Below are 22,325 nucleotides of genomic sequence, written 5' to 3'. Positions count from 1 at the left end.
AGCTAGTAAGTAGCAGAGCCAGAAGTCAAACCCAAGAAGTCTGACTCCTCAATCGGTGCTTTTGACCACTCTGTTATGCCCTGATATGGAATAGTTTTTGATACCTTCATTTCAGCTGGTTTGTAGCAGCGTCTGTTGGGATCTTCCAGTGATGTTCTATATCCATCTCTCAAGAAACGTGTAAATCCATATTTTCCTTTTGATTTTCTAACCACTTTATCAAGTGTCTGGCTAAACAGAACTTCATCATCCAGGGCAAATGCAGGGTAAGTGATGCAGGGGAGCAGGGCAGCATCTGTGTTCTGGCAGCAATAAAAAAAAAGAAGGGACTGTAAGTGCCTGCAGTGATATGATCAACACAGCCCAAGGAGAATCATGGAGATGAAAAGCCGATAAAAATAAGTCAATAAATAAGGAATAGATAATAAAAGGTAAATAAATAAGAAATAAGTCAAGAAATAAGTCAATAAAAGTCTTTAACTGACAGTGAGATTGCTGTGCTGCAAGGGACACACAGACGCTTATATGGTATGGTTTAGCGAAGCTTACAGAGGAGATAAAACTTTATTCACCAATAAGGAGTATTTTCAAGGTTCAACACTGGACTCAAACTTTAAGATATTAATTAAGGCAGTGTGTAAAAATTTAACACCAATAACTAATCATTAAAACTTAGTTTCTCATAACAATTTTTTGGTATCAGTGAAAAACACAAAACAATCTAAATGTCCAACAATTAGATAAGTAAATTAGCAGCCATTAAAGTTTATATTGTAGAAACATTTATTGATCTGGAAACATGTCCATTCATAGAACCAGATTATCAAATATTATGAACAATATTCTCCCAGTATTATAAAATGAAAAGTATATATGCATATAAAAATATATAAAAACATATAAACACAAATGTTGTCACCCTAAGATTATAACTGAGTGGTGGAATAACGAGTGGATATTATATTATTATTATTTGCTTATTTGTGGGTTTTGTTTTTCTTTTATCATAATCCTGCATTACTTCTATAAAACAGTTATTTTTAAATAATTAAATTATTCCATTTTGAGTGTTTTCTAAGAATAGAGCCATAAATAACCCCTATAAAAATCCACAGTTGAGTACTATAGGCATATAAAAGTTTATCAGACAAAAAAAATTGTGACTCGAATGAGAGAAAAGAAGCATGAAAAATAATTTTATTCAAAAGAAATATAAATTATGAAAAATATTTTTCTAATATTCTGTGACAAAAAAATTCATTTTGGTATAATGTTGCTACTCCCTCCTGAAAAAATAAAAGGTCTACTTTTCTCCTGTTCTACAAAAGACTCGAAAGACAAAGCAGCTGTGTCCACAGCTCTGCTCACTTCCTGAACAAGACCTCCACAGACCAGGCAAGTGAGAGGCAACGTCTATTCTCTCTTCTCTTCTCTGCTGGCAACCTCTAACATTCTGGAACACATTCTTAGAAAAGTAAACAAAATTACATAACAATCATAAACGATAGCTCATATTAATTTATTATAAAAATATCTCACATGAGATCTTGATTCTCTGGGTAAGAGTGAGCACAAAGTTTGCCTATTGCGATTGTGAGCATCGAGATCCACAAATATAATCGACCAAGAACAGCCCTGGAACGAGAAAGAGAAAAACATTTCCTAAATTAAGAAAAAACGACTTGTAGAACATTGGGCATTTTGACTGTAAGAAATTTCACAAAAACACTAACATTGGTTGCATTGAGAGTGGCATTACAGAAGATTTTAATTTTCTTTTTTTATACTTTCAGCATTTCCCAAATTTCTTGCAATAAACATTCATTTTATAATCATAAAAAATGTTATTTTTACATTTCCCTATTTCTCCTCAGTCTTCTTATAAATCAAAATGTATTGATTATAAGATACCTAATCAATTAAGGATATTTATGTTAATAAAAATACAAATAGTTTACTCACATTTTTGACAAGGAATAAAACAAGAACCAATTTGAGTTCACAAAATCTGAATTGTACAGTCCTAATAAAGAATGTTGATTATATGATCAAACTAAGCAAATTTAGATACAATCTAGAATTATAGATATAAAAACTACTTGATTAAAATATAGAGACAGGAGAATCTCAAATAATAAAAATGCAAATAAAAGCTAATATTCACTGTGTGTCAGGCACTGTGCTTTATGCTTCACATGGATTATCTCATTTAATCCCCATATATAGAGGATTATTATCCCCATTTTACTGAAAAAGATGCTAAATCTTAGTTTAACAGAGCACGGGTTCAAAATCAAGTCTCTAACACAGAAGCCCACACCTTAACGACTAAGTTATACAATTTCCCACAATAAAAAATATCTTTCAAGTAAGAGCCAAAAAACTTGAACAAAAAGACAGGTGTAACAAAAAATGTCAATTGGTCTGCTAACCAAGTTAAAAAAAATTTAATATTTAGCCATTAGTGCTTTCCATATTTACGAGCATAGCCATAAGTAAACATAGCTTTGTTCTTTTACTGGGGAGCTAAACATTTTGAAAACACAGAGAATGAAACTGGAATACAAATACAGCTTCCATTATAAGAGAATACTCAGAAAAACACATGGGGAAGGGAAGAAGAGAACTATCATTCCAATTCTCACCAACTTCAAAGACGCATTCACTCTGAAACTAAAATACCTCAAATCAATCACCTAGACTGAAACTCAACGTCTAGTGGTACTAGGCCCTACCTCCAAATATCAGACTCACTATATGTACATTTTTCCTGTTAACCCATGTACATACATGAGTATTAGCTCATAAAATAGAATGATTTCTCAGGCCGGCCCGGTGGTGCAAGTGGTTAAGCGCGCACGCTCCGCTGCGGCAGCCTGGGGTTCGTCGGTTCGGATCCTGGGCGCGCACCAACACACCGCTTGGCAAGCCATGTTGTGGCGGCGTCCCATATAAAGTGGAGGAAGACGGGCACAGATGTTAACCCAGGGCCAGTCTTCCTCAGCAAAAAAAGAGGAGGATTGGCAGATGTTAGCACAGGGCTGATCTTCCTCACCAAAAAAAAAAAAAAATAGAATGATTTCTCATTCATAATATCATTTCTTAAATCTGTTTTAACTCTGACGAGTAAATTAATAAATGAAGAAGAAATGAGTGAGGCTGTCATTCTACAACCAGATTAACGCTAAACTGTCCTTTCTATTATTTGAAATTCCCTAGTTTTCATACCCACTGACAAAATTGAATTCAACAAAGCTTCATGCGGTATCTGCCACTGTCAGAGTGATGTGTTCTCTGCTTTGAGGAAAACAAGATAGAACTTGACCTCTGCTCTCAAGGAGCTGACCCAGGTGATATTCAGTCCTAACCAGATGAATATTAAACAAAACAAAAAGACTGCACATGGCAGGCAATACATGACGATGTACCAAGATATGGGCCTATGTACCAAGTGAGTGGCTTAGATGAGAGAATAATAATGATAATAAATCTCTAAAGGTAACATAAAAAAACAAAATAGGGAACCTGGGATACTTCATGGAGAAGGCAAAGAGCAAAGCTAGGATCTGAATTTTTGTGGGAAGGGGAGCCGGCAGGGTAGTTAGAACAAACAGCAGAGAAATGAATAGGTATGAGATGTTGGGAGCCTGTGAATACACAAAAATAACAGGACTTATAATTTATCCTTAGGCTCATAATTAATAAAGTTAATTGCATGCCAAATCAGTCTGCCTTGAACTGAATTTTTAAAAGATAAAATCTAACTAGTGTAATTTGTAAATAATGAAGTGAAATAGCAAATTTGGCAATTCTTGCCATTATCTGATTAATATAAACAAGCCAACTTCTATTTTCTGGCCACGAATAAATGGTTTATTTATCTAAATTCATCAAAGTATTTGTTCACGTTTCTTCCTCTGCCAGCCTCTAAGAAATATGCACAAAGGGAAAAATAATTTCATAATATTACTGGATTTTAACAGTGAGAGCAAATGCTAGTTAACTATATTGTGTGGCTGTCCTCTTAAAAAATATACCATGCTTAGGCATAGGGCCAAGATTCACAGGAAGATAAAATTCACCATAAAATTCACCTAAGACCATGGGCACCTATTCCTGTTCAGAAGCAAATTTTTAAGAAAGTCATCAAGGAGACCCTACTTATGGAATTAATTATCACCAACTTTAAATCATCAGACACATTAATTTTATGCCTGCAAATTTCAAAGGAAGTTTGATATGTCTGCATTGCTTTGAATGCTCTGCATAACATGAGCAATTTCTCTAGTCATTACCTTTTAGATTCTGGCCTCAGCTCATTTGTCAGTATTGTGATTTCTCCAATCAAAACCAGGAATATGAAAGGATGTTTTATATGTATATGTCACTCCAAAGTATCTGATTAACACTGTATATTTTATTTTCATCTTCCGTTTCCTGAAATTATCACAACTCTACCATCATATCCTGACTCCATCTACAGAGCATATTTTAAGACTGATAGCTCAAACTGTATTCCCAAACTGAGTTTCTATGACTACTTTCTAGTAAATACACTAGAAGACGATTCAACCTAACCACTGTCATGGGGACTTGAGTTCCAATGGTGGAGAAGAGCTGCACTGAACCATCTACCCCAGACTCCATGACTGCAACAAACACTTTTGAGATGGTACCTAAAGCCAAGGGTGACATCTATGACCATAAGACACTGCTGATCTCTTTAGTCTCAATTCAAAGGGAAATGATTTGAAGGATTGTCTGGGCCTTTCTTTACCCCATCAATCACTTCTCTGAACCTGAGCTAATAGGCTTGCTGCCACATAGCATCAAAGCATAAAACAAGATGAACCCACTCAGTGTATCTACTACACATGATTTCTGTTCTTCTGAACGCAAAATCATACCACAGAACTACCATCAGGAGACTTTCTTCCCTAGTTCAGCATTAAGCTGTTCTTGAGCTCCGTGGCAGAGCCTGGAGAGCAGGATTCTTACAGAAAGGATATTTACTGATGGGAATTACCCCTCTGCATCATGGCTGTGGTGGCAATGGGCATGTAAATAGTCAACTTTTACTTACTGGCCCAACAGTAGCTTCCAGCAGCCCCTCTCACAAGCCATGCTTCTCTTTTCTACAGAAGATTCTACTCACATGCGTTAAAAGAACTTTCCAACTACAGAGCGAGGTGAACCTGAGTAGTAATTCTTAGGGTTTCAGAAAGGGGAGAGCTGAGACTCAGACCCAGGAACCACAAAACTGTTGCTTAGCATGTCTATGACATTTGCTGAGTGTGAATTATAATTTATTTAAAAATTATTATTTAAATATTGTCAAATATCACTTAAATATTATATATGTCACTATATTTATAGAGAACATATTTGAAAGTATGATGAAATATGTGATTCTCATATTGATGAGTATGTTTCTAAATGCTCCAAATTAGCCTTTATTATAAACTTATCACTAAAGACATTAGGCCATTTTATCACATTTTCTTCTTAGATATTTTCTGCCAAAGAAAAATAACTTGCTTTCAAAGGGAAGATTTAAATGATAAGGTTTTTTCCTTGAATAATAAGACAAGTCTGACATTTTAAAAAAAAGAAGAAAGGAAGTGTAAGAACACATAATAACCATTATCAAAGCTAAAAGCTTATTCCACCCAACAATTTTCCATAAAAATAAAAATTAACATTTGTCTTATCTCATACACTGAAGCACAAAAAGGGCAAAAGGCAAGCCTTTCACGCTGTTTGCCAAGTGGATGTCTCATTCAGAAGTTCAACAATTAAGAAGAAAATAATGTGGTCAAAAGGTAAAAACTTCCAGTTATAAAATAAATAAGTCATGGGGACGTGATATACAGCATGGTGACTACAGTTAACAATACTGTACCGCATATTTGAAAGTTGCTAGGAGAGTCGATCTTAAAAGTTCTCACCACAAGAAAAATAAATTTGTAACTACGTGTGGGTTTGGATGTTAACTAGACTTATTATGGTGATCATTTCATAATATATACAAATACTGAATCACTATGTTGTACACCTGAAACTAATATGTCGATTACACCTCAATAAAAAAATTAAATTTTTTAAAAAAGAAGAAAATGGCTTAAAAGTTTTCAAAAGCAAATGCACAGTTCTCACCTCTAAAGGTAGAAAGCATTCAAGATTTAAGATTTCCTGTACTAATAGTTGATATTCCAGATTCATTCCCAAGTGGCTTTGGTTTAATTCCTGTTCTGCCTCTTTGTTGCATGACCAGTGAAAAGCCACCTCAACTCTGTGACCACTCATTTTGAGAGAAAGGCCCTTCCAGCTCCAAAGATCTAAGATTGTCTGAGTTGCGATCAATAGGTGTACTTTTTCAAAGCTCTAAATTAATTTAGTTAAAGACACATGATCAGGTCTTCTAAAACACTACATCAACAGTTTTTGGAAATAGCTGAGAATATTCATCTGATCTGAAATCCCTCAAATCTTGAGGAGGTTTCTATAGGTTTTCATTTGAATAAAAACATTTCTTTGTTACATCAGTTCTTTTCCCAGCCACTGACTTCTAATTAGACCACAGCCCATTGAAGTACATGGAGCAATATGATAAAATGATTAAACACTGAAAAGATCATATGCACTCTTAAATGTGCTACTATTTAGCAGGTATATTTTTAACTTTGCTGTAGAGGTGGGAATTTTAACATTAACAAAGTCAGGTTTCTGTAATTCTCCACATCAGAAACAAAAATGAAAGGGAATTGGTAAAACTAGGATACTGTTTGATATTACCCAAAAAAAAAGGAACATGGAGAGCTCCACTTGCAACATGTGACATCTATGTGGCTAAAGGAATAAGACATTATTTGTCTATATTTCCATCCAAAATACTCAACGAATAGTCAACTCGGCAAACATTTGGCACACAGCTCTGCTGGGAATGGACATGAGCTAACCAAGGTCAATATTAACTCTGCTTAGAGCAGTCGCTCTCATCCTTGGCTGAACATTACAATTCCTGGGCAGTTGGAAACATCTCAAGGCCAAGGTCTCCCCCTAGACCAATTAAATCAGAATCTCCAGGGGTAGAGCCCAGCAATCAGTATTGCAAATAATTCTACTGTGCAGCCAAGACTGAGACATCATGGCTGAGGAACAATTCTAGCAGTATATTTATAACTCAGAATCAGAAAGTATAGTAGAGCAATTCAGTGCTTTTAGAGTTATGGCTAAGAGATCTATGAAAGCTTCCTGGGAAAAGTAGGCTGAAGACAGAGCCCTGAAAGATGGGTAGTTAGGAAAGGTAGCATGTATACGTGTGGGCTTCTATGTAGGTGGAGGCATATATGTAGTATATATACCAGACACATAAGCAACATACACTAAGACTCAGGGACATCAAAGGAGATGGCACGATTGCAAAAAAGAGCTGACCAATACCTTATAATGTCCAACCTAGACACAAAACTCCATTCAGGACACTACTTGGTATGCCATGGAAGGCAGAAGAGCAAGACCTGTATCTTTCCAGACTGCTGCTGTAACACTATTGATTTAGTCCATGACTCCTCTAAGTCTCCTTGAGATACTCTCTAGAAGCTTTTCAGTCCAATCTCTTCATTTCCGTTCTTTAACATTACCAGTACTTCATTAACAATAACAAGAGATAATATTTATTGAGGGTTTAATCTTTGCCAAGCACTATACTAAGCTTTTTATTTGCATGAAAACCTTCTGAGTTAGGTCCTAGTATCATTATCCCTGTTTTTTTAGATGAGGAAGCCGAGACAGGTAAACAACTAGCCAATGTCACAGAACTCACTGGTGGGAGTACAGAGCGTACAGTGAGTCTCCTGACTCCAAATACAATGCCATTCTTTTTTTTTAATTGAGGTATAATTGACGTATAACATTATATTAGATTCAGGTGTACAACATAATGACTCAATATTTGTATATACTGCAATATGATCACCACAATAAGTCTAGTTAACATCCATCACCGTACATAGTTACAAAAATTTTCTTTCTTGTGAAGAGAACTTTTAAGATCTACTCTTAGCAATTTTCAAATATGCAATACAGTATTATTAACTATAGTCACCATGATACACATTACATCCCCATGACTTATGTTATAACTGGAAGTTTGTGCCTTTTGACCCCCTTCTCCTATTTCACCCACCCTCCACCCCCGACCTCTGGCATCCACCAATCTGTTCTCTGTATATATGTGCTTGGTGTTTTGTTGTTTTAGATTCCATATATAAGTGAGATCATATGCTATTTGTCTTTCTCTGTCTGACTTATTTCACTTAGCATAACGCCCTCAAGGTTCATCTATGTTGTCACAAATGTCAAGATTTCATTCTTTTTCATAGCTAAATAATGTTCCATTGTATAGTCATGCATCACTTGATGATGGGGATATGTTCTGAGAAATGTGCTTTTAGGCACACTGTATGCTGTTCATCATTGTGTGACTATCACAGAGTGTACTTACACAAACCTAGATTGTATAGCCTACTACACACCTATGCTACATGGTACTAATCTTATGGGACCACCATCATATATGCAGTCCATTGTTGACCAAAACATCGCAATGCAACGCATGATTGTATATATATTTACCACATTTTCTTTATCCATTCATCCATCGATGGACACTTAGGTTGTTTCCATATCTTGGCCATCGTAAATAATGCTACAATGCCATACCTTTATGCCATGTTTATGCCTTTATACCTTTATGCCATACTCCTTCCTTCCTTCCCACCTACCTATCTATCTAATATACCTATATACATACACAAACACAAACACAGACATACACACACACATATACACACACAAATTCATACATACACACGTACACACTAATTTAAATGAATGTACTGAGAGTGAGGCAAGGGTGAAAAGGAAATGAGAAGTACTGAAGGATACATGTGGGACTTCCATGAGTATGTTGACTCTTCCAGTGAGAAAGAAATGTTGACATAAGCCAAGAGATCAGTGCCAGAGGCACCAAGAATCTCCAGGAGAGGCATAATATTAATAATCATGATTTCGATAGGCTCACACCCCTCAAACCCCCATGAGCTCTGATCTCTCCATTTCTCCAGCCAGAGGTCTTGAGAGAGGAGGAAGAGTGTGGGAAGTGGGCGATTTAGTCTTGGGCACCCAAAATAAGGTGCTGCTCCCCTCTTCCCAATCCGTTCATGTCTATGTTCATTCTTCATTCTTCATGTCCTGGATGTAAGCAGAGTCCATCCTCCAAGAGGAAGTTAGAGTGAGAACAGAAGTGAGTTTGTGGATGTAGGGAGTGAAAGAGAGGCAGTTGTACTATAACACTTCAACTTAAAACTTTCTTAAATTCAAGACTTCGGGTACATAGTATTATAATTGCCATAACAAAAACCATGTTACCTTTTGCATATCTGCATAACTTTCTAAAATGTATTTTTACTGACTCGGCATTTTAATTGGTTGTTGTTTTTAGTGCCATCAAGTCCGTTCCGACCCCTAGTGACCCTGTGTACCGAAGAGCAGAACCCCGCCTGGTCTTTTTGCTCCATCCTCTCACCTTCTGGTGCTGTATCAGATAATGCTCCAATGCTATTCATAGGGTTTTCATGGCCAATTTTTTCAGAAATGTGTGGTCATGTCCTTCTTCCTAGTCTGCCTTGGTCTGGAAGCTTCCCTGAAACCTGTCCACCACGGGTGACCCTGCTGGTATTTGACATACCAGTGGCATAGCTTTCAGCATCACAGCAACACACGGCTGCCACAGTATAACAACCAACAGATGGGTGGTGAGGTTCCCTGACCAGGAAACGAACTCAGGCCACAGCAACGAGAGTGCTGAATCTTAACCACTAGACCACCAAGCATTTTAATAGCTTAGGGTTAATTATAATATCAGCTGGAAACTGCCTTTGCCCTCCCATCTTAAGAATCTTTACAAAAATTGCTAAAGACAATTAGCCTACTTCTTGATCCAGAGTAATAACATGTATTCCTACATTTTATTCCCTTTCATTGACAACTCAGTCCACGGTCACTTGATTGGGTGCAGAGACTTGTTAAAGATCTTGTTTTAAGAAAATTTAAGGCAACCCTTAGGATTTCTCTTTTATCCCGAAGAAAATGAGATTTAGACATATAATTACAGCCAGTTGAGGGTTAAGCTAGGATTAAAATTTCCAATTCTTTGGCTGCACATATTACACAAATTCCCCTCTACATAAGATTTACATTAAGTTGAAACCAACATGAGAACTAATATGGAAAATATATGATATATAAGGCTAGGAATATTTAAAACTGTGAAAGCTCAACAAGAGACCTGAGGAAAAAGCTAGCGAACAAAGACAATGAGAATTCTTTATGAGGAGATTTTTTTCTTTCTAATTAAGCAATGTTTTTTAGTTAGAAAACTAAAATTTAACCGGCAAATCATATTCAAAGGAAAGTCTGTTCAACCACGGTCTGCCACATAAATTTCAGACATTCTCTGATCATAAGGAACAACTTGGTTAATGAATGGCCAAATTAATTAAAAACATAATTCAGAAAAACAATCACAGTTTATTGTTACTATTGCTGTTTTTTTTACCTGGTTGCCAAAGAGGTTGAATCCATTAATTGCTTCTAGAGCTGCTTTTGCTAAGCCAACAGAGCTAAAAGAGAAAAGGAAATACTTTATAACTCTAATATATCTGGCTACAAAATAAGAACCATTATCTGATGAATATTCACAAGTAAGTTTCTTTATTAAAACTTAGAACAACTTCTGTAGGAAGAATAATGTCTAAGAGATCGCAGTCTGACATTTCACTATTTTAATTTCTCTTTTTTATAGTTAGTGATCTTCTGGGAAAAATATTTCTAAGTTCACCTTGATCTAGGCAAATGGTCATACTATTGATGGGAGTAGTTTTAATTCCAGTATCATTTATATTCACTAACTCAAGAAAAAAAAAGATGAACTTTAGAGGAAGGTATATTATAATATGTGCACAGTAATAACAAGGTTGCGCATCATTAGCTCAGATCAATGTAAAAGAGCTTTTCTGATATCAACTCTGAGCCTTAAAAAAAGTTCTTGCACATCATACACTTACCACAGAGTGGGGTTTAATATACCCATTCAAATACTCTTTGCTTAGAGTCCAATAAAATAGGCATTACTTTATGCTCACAAAACAACTGATCATCATACCTCTCATTTTTTGCTATATTGTTCTGTTTATAATAAAATACGTACTCCTTTGCCCTCTCAAATGCCACATACAATAGTGCTGGAAAATGGGAAGACCCAAATTTCATTAAAAATATGACTGTCATCTTATAAATAACATTTAAATATTTTAGATCTAATATCCAGTTTATTTTACTTATTGCATTTTTTCTGTTTTTATTAAAAGCAAATGCATATGCTATTAATATCATTTAAAATTAATGATCTGTCATCATTTCAGCATTTCTCTAAAGGAGTGATTATCAAAGTGTGGTCCCCAGAGCAGTAGCATTATCTGGGAACTTGTTAGAAATGCCAATTCTCACTCCTCTCCAGGAGTGGGGCCCAACAATCAGTGTTAAAAAGCCCCCCAGGGGGGTTAAATGCACTTTAAATTTGAGAACCACTGTTCTAAGCTATTCGAATCATCATTATCTACATTTTCAATGGGTTGTTTACATGAAATGTTCTCAAGTATGCATTACTTTTAATACAGGATAGTAAATAGGTGGGAAACCTTTTAAAATACATGGATGGGGAAGTGGAGTAGACATAAGTTTCCCTATTTCTCTCACTAAGTACAACAAAAAACCCTGGACATCACATAACAAAAATAAAAAGCCTCAGAAAGATGGAAAGGCAGACTGGCTAGGAGCCTTAGGATTCTAGGAACAACACTTGGTAAGTTCCCTGAGTTTCCTTTTTGCCTCCAATATACCAGACTTAGAGCTAAAGAAGCCAAAAACCAGGAAATGCCAGTAGGTGTATTAAAAAAAGCCCCAACAAAAGCCTGCTCTCTCTAGCCAGAGGACCAGGAAAAGGATAGCCTAGCAAAACACAATAGACAACAACCACTCAAAATTTAGACAGTTTAAAATTTAGAGAAGAACCACTCAAGAAAAGAAAACTGTGGCCCTACCCCCACTCACTCCTGTAAAGGCTAGTGGGGAACCTAGACTTCTACATTGAGTCTATAATAAGGAACTGCACCCAACCTGCAACCCTCTCAGCTGCCGTGTGGTGTCAGAGAAGTCCAAGAAGGAAGCCAAGACTTTCATTACCAATGAGTGTTAAGAAGTCTCCCCCCTCACACTTCAGCGTCAGTGGAGAACACACGGAAAGCCTAGACTTCCACACCTGCTTGCCAGTAATGAGGTGAACCTACCCTTCCTGCTGGGATGGCATCAGAGGAGGTCCAATGGAGAGTCAGTACTTTCACTAATGCCCAGCTGCAAAGAGGCCATATCCTCTCCCTGTTCCATAAGTAGAGGCCAACTGGGAATGAGTAATGAGGCACTCCTATCCTTCCTAGCCAAGGAGGTATCAGTGGAGGCCTACTGGGGAACTAGGCATCCCAACTAGACCCAGCAACAATGAAGAGTCTCCATCTTGGATATCAAAGAAAAACCTAGACTTACATTCCTACCCAGTAGTAATGAGGTGATGACCCTGCCCCCTTCCCCTGGCAGAGTGGTGCCAAAAAAATATAGCTAAAATAGAAAGTTAAAATAAGATTCAGGGTGTTACAACATAATACTCAAAATGTCCACATTTCAATCAAAAATCACTGATCATGTCTAGAACCAGACCCAGCCAAACTGAATGAAAAAGGACAATCAATAGATGCTAACACTGAGACGAAAGCAATGTTAAAATTATCTAACAAAGATTTTAAAACAGCCATAATAAAAATTCTTCAATGAGCAATTATAAATATGATTGAAACAAGTGAAAAGATAGAAAGCCTCAGCTAAGAAACAGAAAAGTGTAAACAAAGTTTTTACAAGTGAAAAATTACAATAATAAAAATTAAAAGCTCAGTGGACAGGATCAATGGCAGAATGGGGGAGAAAGAGGAAACAATAACCAAATTGGAAGATAAAACAATAGAAATTATCCAATCAGAACAAAAGAGAAAAAAATTGACTAGAAAAAAAAAACGAAGAGAGCTTCAGGGACCTTTGGGGCTATAACAAAAGATCTAACATTCATGTCATTGGACTCCCTCAAGGAGAGAAGAAAAAGGGCAGAGCTAAAAAAAAAAGTACTTGAAATAATGGCAGACAACTTCCCAATTTGCAAGAAACAAAAAGCTACAGATTCAAGCAGCGAGTGAAACTCAATCAGAATAAAATAAATATATCCATGCTAGGCACATCAAAACTTTTGAAAACTAAAGACAAAGAAAAAATCTTTAAAGTAGCCATGGACAACATTTTACCTATAGGGGAAAAACAATGGAATGACAATGAATTGCTTACCAAAAACCATGAAGGCTAAAAGGATGTGGCGCAAGTGTTTTCAAGCATTGAAACAGAAGAACTGTCAACCCAGAATCTTATACCAGTAAATATATCCTATTTGTTTATTTATTTACACAAGACATTCCCAGATGAAAGAAAAATAAGAAATCTGTCACCAGTAGATCTACCCTAAAAGTATGACTAAAGTAAATTCTCAAAACAAAATGATTGCAAGCAACCAACCAACCAATCAACCTTGGAACAATCAAAAAGGAAGAAAAAATATAGTAAGCAAAAATATGGGTACACACGATAGGATTTTCTTCTCCTCTTGAGTTTTATAAATTATGTTTGACAATTACAGCAACAGTTGTAACACTGTGGGTTCTAAATGCATGTGGGAAAAATATTTATGATAACTATAATATAAATGGGGGAGGGTAACAAGACATAAATGGAGGTAAGACTTCTATATTTGCCTCCAGTGGGTGAAATAATGACCGCGGTACACTCAGTTTATATATATAATGTAATACCTAGAGCAATCGCTAAAAAGCTATACAAAAAGATACCTTCAAAATCATTACAGATAAATCAATACGCAATTCTAAAAAATGCTGAAGAACCCACAGGAAGGTAGGAAAAAGAAAACAGAGAAATGACAAGGCCTAGAACCTGAAGGTATAAAGTCCAAGCGAAAAATATATGCCAGTTTAAAACATGTCTGCAAATTCTTTGACAGTCTTCCCATCAAGAGGTGGAGTCTTATTCCCCTCACTAGAATATGGCCTGGTCTTACTGACTCTAACAAATAGAATGTGGTGGAAGTTATACTGCATGACTTCTAAAGCTAGGTCATAAAAGGCAATACAGCCCCCACCTGGCCCTCTCTTTTGTGACGCTGGACCTTGGAACCCAGCCACCACGTTGTGAGGAAGTCTATATGAAAAAACTTCATATAAGTCTTGTGGCAGACAGCTCCTGCCAAGGTTCCAGTCAACATTCCGATACCTGAGTGAGGAAGCCATCAAGCTGACTCCAACCCCACCCACAACTGATGGAAAATGCATAAAAGACCCTGAGCAGGAACCACCTAGCTTAGCCCAGCAACCCTCAGAACTATGAGAGTTAATACTAATAAAATATTGTTGTTGTTTTATGCCTCTAATTTGGGGGTAGTTTATTGGCAACAATAGGTAACCAGAAAAGAACCTAAGTCAGGTTCCTAATTCTATCACGTACCCAGAATAAGTAGGCCAATCATACTCAGCCTTGCACGCTCCAAATGGAAACCAAATAGTACCTGCATAAGAATTCTAGACTCCTGGAACCTAAGGGTTAGGAGAGCCCCTAGGGGTCATCTATTCTGACAGTTCATGCAAAAACATCCATTGTCAACTGGTGTTCTTGCTTAAGAATGTGTTCCTGATGTCCTAGGAGTTCCCTTATAGCCCCCAACGCACAAACATTTACATGCATTTAACTGAGTAATACCAGAAAACCTCCACTTACAGTGTGAGGTACATGTGTTATGAAGACTGTTTGTAGTATTTTGAGAAGCGAGAATAAATAAATTATTCAAAAGGCAAATATCCAAAAGAAATACTGCGCTGGAGGAGATACACGATGTAGCTAACTCAAGGTTTTGTCTTTAACAAGACAGCTAAAGGATGAATTTGGAAATTGTCTTCTAAATAAAGCATTACAAAAAAAAAACAAACACTGTACCTGGACTAGAGTAAATGTGGAACTCTTTCTCTTTTAACTTTCTTTCCCAATGCAATTGGTTAAATAATTGGACTTAACTGAAATTCACAAATATGTTACTTTATTATCTACTGGTTATTTAAATCTCTGGCTACAGCAAGCTATTTAGAAACTCAAACATACTCCTAATGTGATCTTACATTTTACTGTCAAATATAATACATACTGTTGTAAGAGTTAAAAATATTTTACTAGCACAAGACATTCTCAGAAAATTAAATTACTCTATAATTAGTTATTGAATATATTAATATTAGGTGAATACTACCAGTAGAACATTCACCAATCTGATTCTTGAAAAGTGTTACCTCAACATTCATTTAACAGGGCTAAAATGAAGTGATGTTCGCTTGGGAGATAGTTTGTAATAAAAGTGGTTTGTTGCATATTTCAAAGCTTTTCTAGAAAAGATGATGGGTTTGGACTCAGTGATTGATAACCCACCACAGAATCCAAAAAATTCATTGACAAGCATGAGAACTAAATTCACATCCTCCTGCTCATTAACACTATGCTTTAGTTCCCTGAGCCACCCAATCATATCCCCTGAAACAGCAAGGACTTGACAGGACTATAGTTTTAATGGGTGCTGATGAATTGTTCAGTACAGCAAAAATATATAAAATGAAGCAGAACGGAGGGATAGTTGCTTCTATCATAGTTCAATGACTGGAACATCAAAAATGATTTAAGAAGATTAAGTAGCTACTTTAAATAACAAGCACTGTGTGGAATAAAATGGTCACTAAAAGCATCTTAAACTGAGTAAAGTGGTGATATGATGGTTACTTATCTGATATTTTAGTGATGGCTTTCTTTATTGGAAAAGCCAAGCGAATAGAACATAAAACCATGAAAAAAAAAAAAAACTGAAAAATCAGATCTAAATTTCTAAATTCTCTTTGCTTCTACAGTCTTCTTTGTACCACAAATATAAGATTTAACAAAGTAAAAAAGGAAATTAAGCTCTTAAATAGAAAGTTCTATTTAGGAGTTAATGTTTCAAAAACTTTTCTTTCTATTTGGGCAGATATCCACATTACTAAGTTATTAAGTACAATTTTCCTTTTTCTTCCCAACAGCCAAAAAATTCAAAGTTAGTCTTGGTGAAGATTCAATTCACATCTTATAGATGACTCATCTCTTCTCCAAAACAAAGAATTTTGGTTTAAAGGTAGTCCCAAGGTGTAGGAATATCCTCACATAAATGAGGAAGGGGAAATATAAAGATTAAAATACTTTAATTCAACTTGGAGCAGCTGAGAAGACTACTTGGATACGTAATTCTGGGGGTTAAGAATTAGTGCTACAATAAATAGGTACCAAAAAGATATATGGAGGAAAATGTAATTAAATCAAATAATATAGGATTTTAAAATACATAGGCATTTGTTAGAGCCTGAACAAGAGAAAAGAGGAGAATTAGCTGACACAGTTCCAGACACCCTGGGAGAAACTGAAAGGAGCATGTCACTTGAGGAAAGTCAAGTCAACAGAAAAACCAGGAAAGCAGGGAACACTTGCTTAGGAAACATTTCAAGAAAATCATAGTGAGCCTAGAGCAATGGATCCTTTTCCTAAAGCCCTGAAAAGGGTGAGGCAGCTGCTAGAATGCGGTTCAGATAAATGTAAAGAGATCACCTTTCAGAAAAAAATTCTAGGGTTTATCTAAGAAATACTAAATAATTCAAAAACTTGGACTAAAAGGGATACCAGCAAACCTGGGGCTGAAAAGGGCAGATCAGGAAGGGTCTGATCAAAGCATTAAGCTGAATCAAGCTGTACTGATTACTAAACAAAGATATACTTGAAACTTATAACAGTTTCACCAAGAGCATATACCCTACTGTTCTTTCAAACTTTAGAAAAACTTTTTAAGACTTGAAAATACAACGTGAAAGAGCAGAAACAACTTTGGACTTGGAGGCCAATCACCTGGAATCCAGTTCTGGTTCTACTACTTACTGGGGTGTATCATTTAAAGGCAGGGTCGGGGGGAGATCGCTAAACCTTCTAAACCTTAGTTTCTTCCCGTATAAAAGGCAATAATGTTCCCTGCCTGACCTAAATAAAATATATTCTGTAACTGGACAGTGCCACAGATTGCAATTATTAAAGGACCACTGAGAATGGATGCTGAAAAGGGAGGCTCTGACCTCAGAATACTATGCGTGCGTTTTGGGGGCCTAGGGGTGGTAACCTTCTTTGATCAAGTTGCAGCTTAGAAGGGATGTGCCCAGTGTGATAAGGGAAGAAAGGAACATTCACCAAGCCAGTCGCTTTGGCCAAGGCCCTAGTGAGCACCAAGGCAACAGTCAGATTGTGCTCTGTCTCTTCTCTGACTCCTGCTAAGGAGGACCGTATAGTACACAGCTAGAGGGAGAACGGCAAAGAAAGCCAGAAGGCAAAAAGGGTGGTGTGGGTACTTACAGCAAGAGTTACTGTAGACTACTTCAGGCTGTCTGAAATGAGGAGGACAGCTTAAGGAGATAACGGGGTATTGCACTACGCAGTAAAGATCAGATCCAACCAGGCACAGACAGTTCTGGGATGTCTTACAGCAGCAACAGGCTAAGCAGCAGCTCCACATTCCACTACCCAGGCCTGAGCACAGAAAGATACTGGCCTCCCACCACTACCGCTATCACTGCGTCCCTCAGTGCCAAGTCCGCCTGCAGTGTCAAAATAGACCCTTTTGGCACCAGAGGTGACACATCCAAGAAGGCTTGTGGAGATGTGAGGTCAGACACATTTGAAAAAAATGTTTAGAATTCTTATGGAGAATTGTAAAGTGTTATACCATAGAAAATTAAAAGATCAATGTTAAATGTATAAAACCCGTCATCCAAACCTAATGGCAAACTTCATTACCCATCCATTTGAATATAATTGGCCTGCTACAATTAAGATTAATTTTGCATGCAAAAGGTAGCAAAGAACATCATATAATGATCTTCCAAGCCTTGAAATACAATCCTTAATGGTTCAATTAAAGATTAGCACCTTAGTTACAAGAAAACAAGTTGGAGCCTGTTTTTTCACTAGAAACCTTCCAACACCTTCACTTTCTAGGATGGTATCTTTCACCCAAGGTTCTTTCTGAGTTTACTACACTTTTTATAAACAGGAAAAACGCCACTCCAAATATTTTATACTGAAAATAATGTCAGTGGGATAACATTGGCATGTATCAAACGGTTATTAAAACGCAGATAAAAGGTCTGATAAATCATAAATGCTAGAAAGGTAAATTTTTAAAAATCACCTTTTCTAATCAAATCCACTTTCTTTCTTGTAATTTGATAATCTGGAAAATGTTGAGAACTTAATTTGGATTATGGCTGAAATATAACATTATCTTCCTATTTTTAATATTTGCCAGAATTTGTTTAATGTCTGAACTGAACTTTCCCACAAATTATTTCTCCACTTCACTGACTTCTTCACTGATTGTTACTATTCTGCTGTGCACTATAAAAATGCCTCATATGAATCATAAAACTTACAGAAAAATGTTTGTATTTTAGTTAACCCAGAGTTAACTGAAGTCCTTTTTGTTTCAATCTTTGTTATTAAAATATTCTTAAATGTGTGAGTACACTTGTATTCTAGTGCTCACTTATGCCAGGTATTCAAATGCTTTACATATATATTAACTCAATCATTATAACAACTTTATAAAGTAGAAACTATTATTATCTTCATTTTATAGATGAAGAAACTGAGGCATGGAGATGATACACAGCTAGAGATCTGGAGCCAGTTTCTATATCTTAGTTTATATCTTATATTGGCTTAGTTTTCTGTGTGATTAGTTCTTCTACCCAAAAAAATATACAGCTGTGGATTCCTCTTAACCACTGTTTCTTAAACTGTTTCTCTACTTCAAGTCTCAATGATGTAAACTGACCTATAGTTAATCACCTTTAAATTCTTAAATCTTTTAGTGTGAAATGGATAGGACTCATTGAGCTACACTTTTTAGTTAAAAGATGACCTCCTGGGCAAAAATTTACAACATCTGAAAGGTGCAATCAGTCATTAAAGCTATTTCCCTCACCCTAAAGAGTAAAGGAAATTCACAAACTACTAACATAAGTTATCAACTATTCTTGTTTATTCAAACCCCCTAAACCACAGCTCAAGATGGTGACCACACCTCTCAGAGAAAACAATGAATGTTAAGTTTTATATGAAGAGTATAAGTATCTCTGATTAGGACAAAAATCAGCTCTATAACATGGAAGGGAATTTTACATGCAATGTATATACATAGGTGTTTGGCAATTTTAATTTCCTTGATCTTTCAAAGAGTGTCATTGTAAAGAGGAAAAAGAAAATGACTTGGCTGAGCAGCAAGGCCAAGCCGTGGACTGGAGGCTGATATGCATGTACCAACACCACGGGAGGCTGGGAAAGACACCCTGCTCCTTTCCTGCATCTGTTTATCAGCACTGAGAGCAGACTCTTCTGGTTTAATTTTAAGTGAATTTCATCTGCATCACATAGAAAAAAAAAAAAAGAGATGAAATTAACATAGAAACCACAGTTCCCATCTAATACTTTTGATTTTTATTCATATTCAAATTCCACACATTTAAATTAAAAAAAAAAAAACCCTTAGAAATAAACAAATTACCTCGAATGTAGCTCTGTGCTGCCATTATTATATTTGCTTCCTCTTTCCCAGACACCAAAATCAGGCACATGGTAAACTCTTTCTACACAAAATACAAGGTTTTGAATAAAAGAGACCTAAAAGAAACGAAATAAAACATAAGGACACATGCAGTAACAGGATCTTTCGATACTGATAAGAACAATTAGATACCGTTTGAAAACCAAATACATACTTGCCTACTAGCACTTTTTTACCATGTTGAAACTCTTGTGATTATTACATTACTATTAATATTCTGCTATACCCGGCTTTTCAAATATAAAGCTTAAAATGAGAACCTAATATTATACCGTACAGATACAGAATTTAAATCCTATCAATGCTCCAACGATAATTCTTCAATGATACACTTATTACTGTTCATGACTACTGTGCATCTTAAGAATTAAGAAAAACATAAAGCACTCTTTTATACTAGATAATAATATTTGGAATCTAAAATAGCCATATGAAATGTTAAATAAGCCTAAAACTTGAGAGATAAAAAGGTATTTCTCAGTTCTGCAACGAGCCAGTCCCATGTTGAATAAACCAGGAGTCTTGGGTCTATTACTCCTGGAATCTAATTTTCCTCCTGCCTTTTCGACAGCTATAGGTACCCATTCTTATAAACTCAAAGCTTGCACTTGGAGGTAGGCTCCAACCAACAGGTCAGGAGTCACAGCTTCCGTGTAAGGATTTCAAATATTTGATGAAGTTTACACTCTCAGAAGTAACTACGGAAAGCAAAGATTACGGTCAGTTCTTATTTAATAAAACTTTAGTCATTTTAATAAAGGCAATATCTTAAGTGGGCTATGGTCCTGATTATAGGGTTTTTAATTTAGTCATCATGTTTGGTTCAATAAGACAAACTGAATATGTGCATCGAGCCTAGCCTTCATCTCAAGATCCCTCTCAAGTGGCAATATATATTCCCAACTGCCACCCTACACACACATAATTAATATAATGTATATACCTTCAGAATGACAGAATAATAACACTGAAAACCAAGGTAAGGTCCCACCAGTAGACCAGAAACTTTGAGAAATTACAGGAAGACAGAAAGCAGTAGGAAGGAATTGATCAAGAAATCAGAGCAGGAGCCGGCCTGGTGGCGTAGTGGTTAGGTGCGCGCGCTCCGCTGCGGCCGCCCGGGGTTTGCGGGTTTGGATCCCAGGCGCGCACCGACGCACCGCTTGTCAAGCCATGCTGTGGCAGCGTCCCATGTGAAGTAGAGGAAGACAGGCACGATGTTAGCCCAGGCCCAATCTTCCTCAGCCAAAAGAGGAGGATTGGCGACAGATGTTAGCTCAGGGCTAATCTTCCTCACACACAAAAAAAAAGAAATCAGAGCAGAGGAAACCATAGCCCCTCAAAATGGTTCTTCATTGTAATCTAGCGTCTCTGGAAAGTCTCTACGGCCAGAGTCAACATATACATTGATCAAGAGTTGAGCAGGGAGCAGTCTACCCAGATTCTCTTACAAATGATAGACAGCTGGGGCACTTGACACCTGCCTTTTCCATTCTCCATCCCAACAGAGAGATATTTGCCCTCAGGGCCAAGAACAGCTCACACATTTCAGTGGACAAAAAGGACCTAGGATGTTGGGGCCTCACAGAAAGAGAACTGAACATAAGATAATTCTGGCTTTCCACAAAACATGCATCTATCTCACAACTTGTCTACCCAAGAGTGGAGCAGTACATACCTACAGTAAACTTTTTTTTACTTTGATTATTGGTGAGGGTCTCCCTAGCTTTCCCAACCTCTTGCTACCGTGTCTACATACCCTAAGGAAAACCTGCCTGTATAAAAACTCTGGTCCATTTTCACAAAACCTGGTGTCTTTGCCTCTTCCAGGGTCTTTCAAGTTATTTAGATTCTATAACACATACAGGAAATATGCTATACTTTGTCAGGTCTCCATGTTTAAAGCTTTGAAACCATCCAAACCTTCTTCCTTTCACGATAAACTTCTCAAGTGATAGTCCATATACCTCTTTCTTAATCCTCTTAGAAGAACTTTAGGAACAGGGTTAGGCCCAAGTAAGGCAGTCTGGTCAGGCTGTGTAATTGGTATAACAGGTGGCTAGAAAGGCATTTTTGGCTAACAAGCCCTGTGGGGAAAACTAAAATAACACTTACATTCCAGTTCTGCAAGTAAGCAGTTTGGAAACTGCCATTCCACTCCGTCTTAACAAGTAAAAAGCTGAACAGACTGAAAAATCCACAACTCTTCTTGGATCCATAAGAGAAAAGAGGACACAGAGCAAACTGCTGCTCTATGACTGGAAAGACAACAGGTGAATACAGGCAGTCACGGCTTCCTGGAGCAGAGACTCACGGGGGAAACCAACTTGGGAACTAGCACTGGGGTAGTAAAACCTTAACTGTAACTGAC

General features: G+C 36.7%; 1 long non-coding RNA gene across 1 annotated transcript; it reads right to left on the bottom strand.

Annotated features, from left to right (window-relative positions):
- Positions 1–250: 250 nt before the first annotated feature.
- LOC131403175 (uncharacterized) lies at positions 251–19,975 on the bottom strand. Its single transcript, XR_009219261.1, has 4 exons — positions 19,895–19,975; positions 10,622–10,685; positions 1,540–1,635; positions 251–302 (listed from the first exon to the last, which is right to left on the bottom strand). It is a non-coding gene; the product is annotated as an uncharacterized LOC131403175 (long non-coding RNA).
- Positions 19,976–22,325: the final 2,350 nt, after the last annotated feature.

This window comes from Diceros bicornis, unplaced genomic scaffold (assembly GCF_020826845.1).
Source record: "Diceros bicornis minor isolate mBicDic1 unplaced genomic scaffold, mDicBic1.mat.cur scaffold_55_ctg1, whole genome shotgun sequence".
NCBI classification, from domain to species: Eukaryota; Metazoa; Chordata; class Mammalia; order Perissodactyla; family Rhinocerotidae; genus Diceros; species Diceros bicornis.
This window is presented reverse-complemented; position numbering and strand designations above follow the sequence as displayed.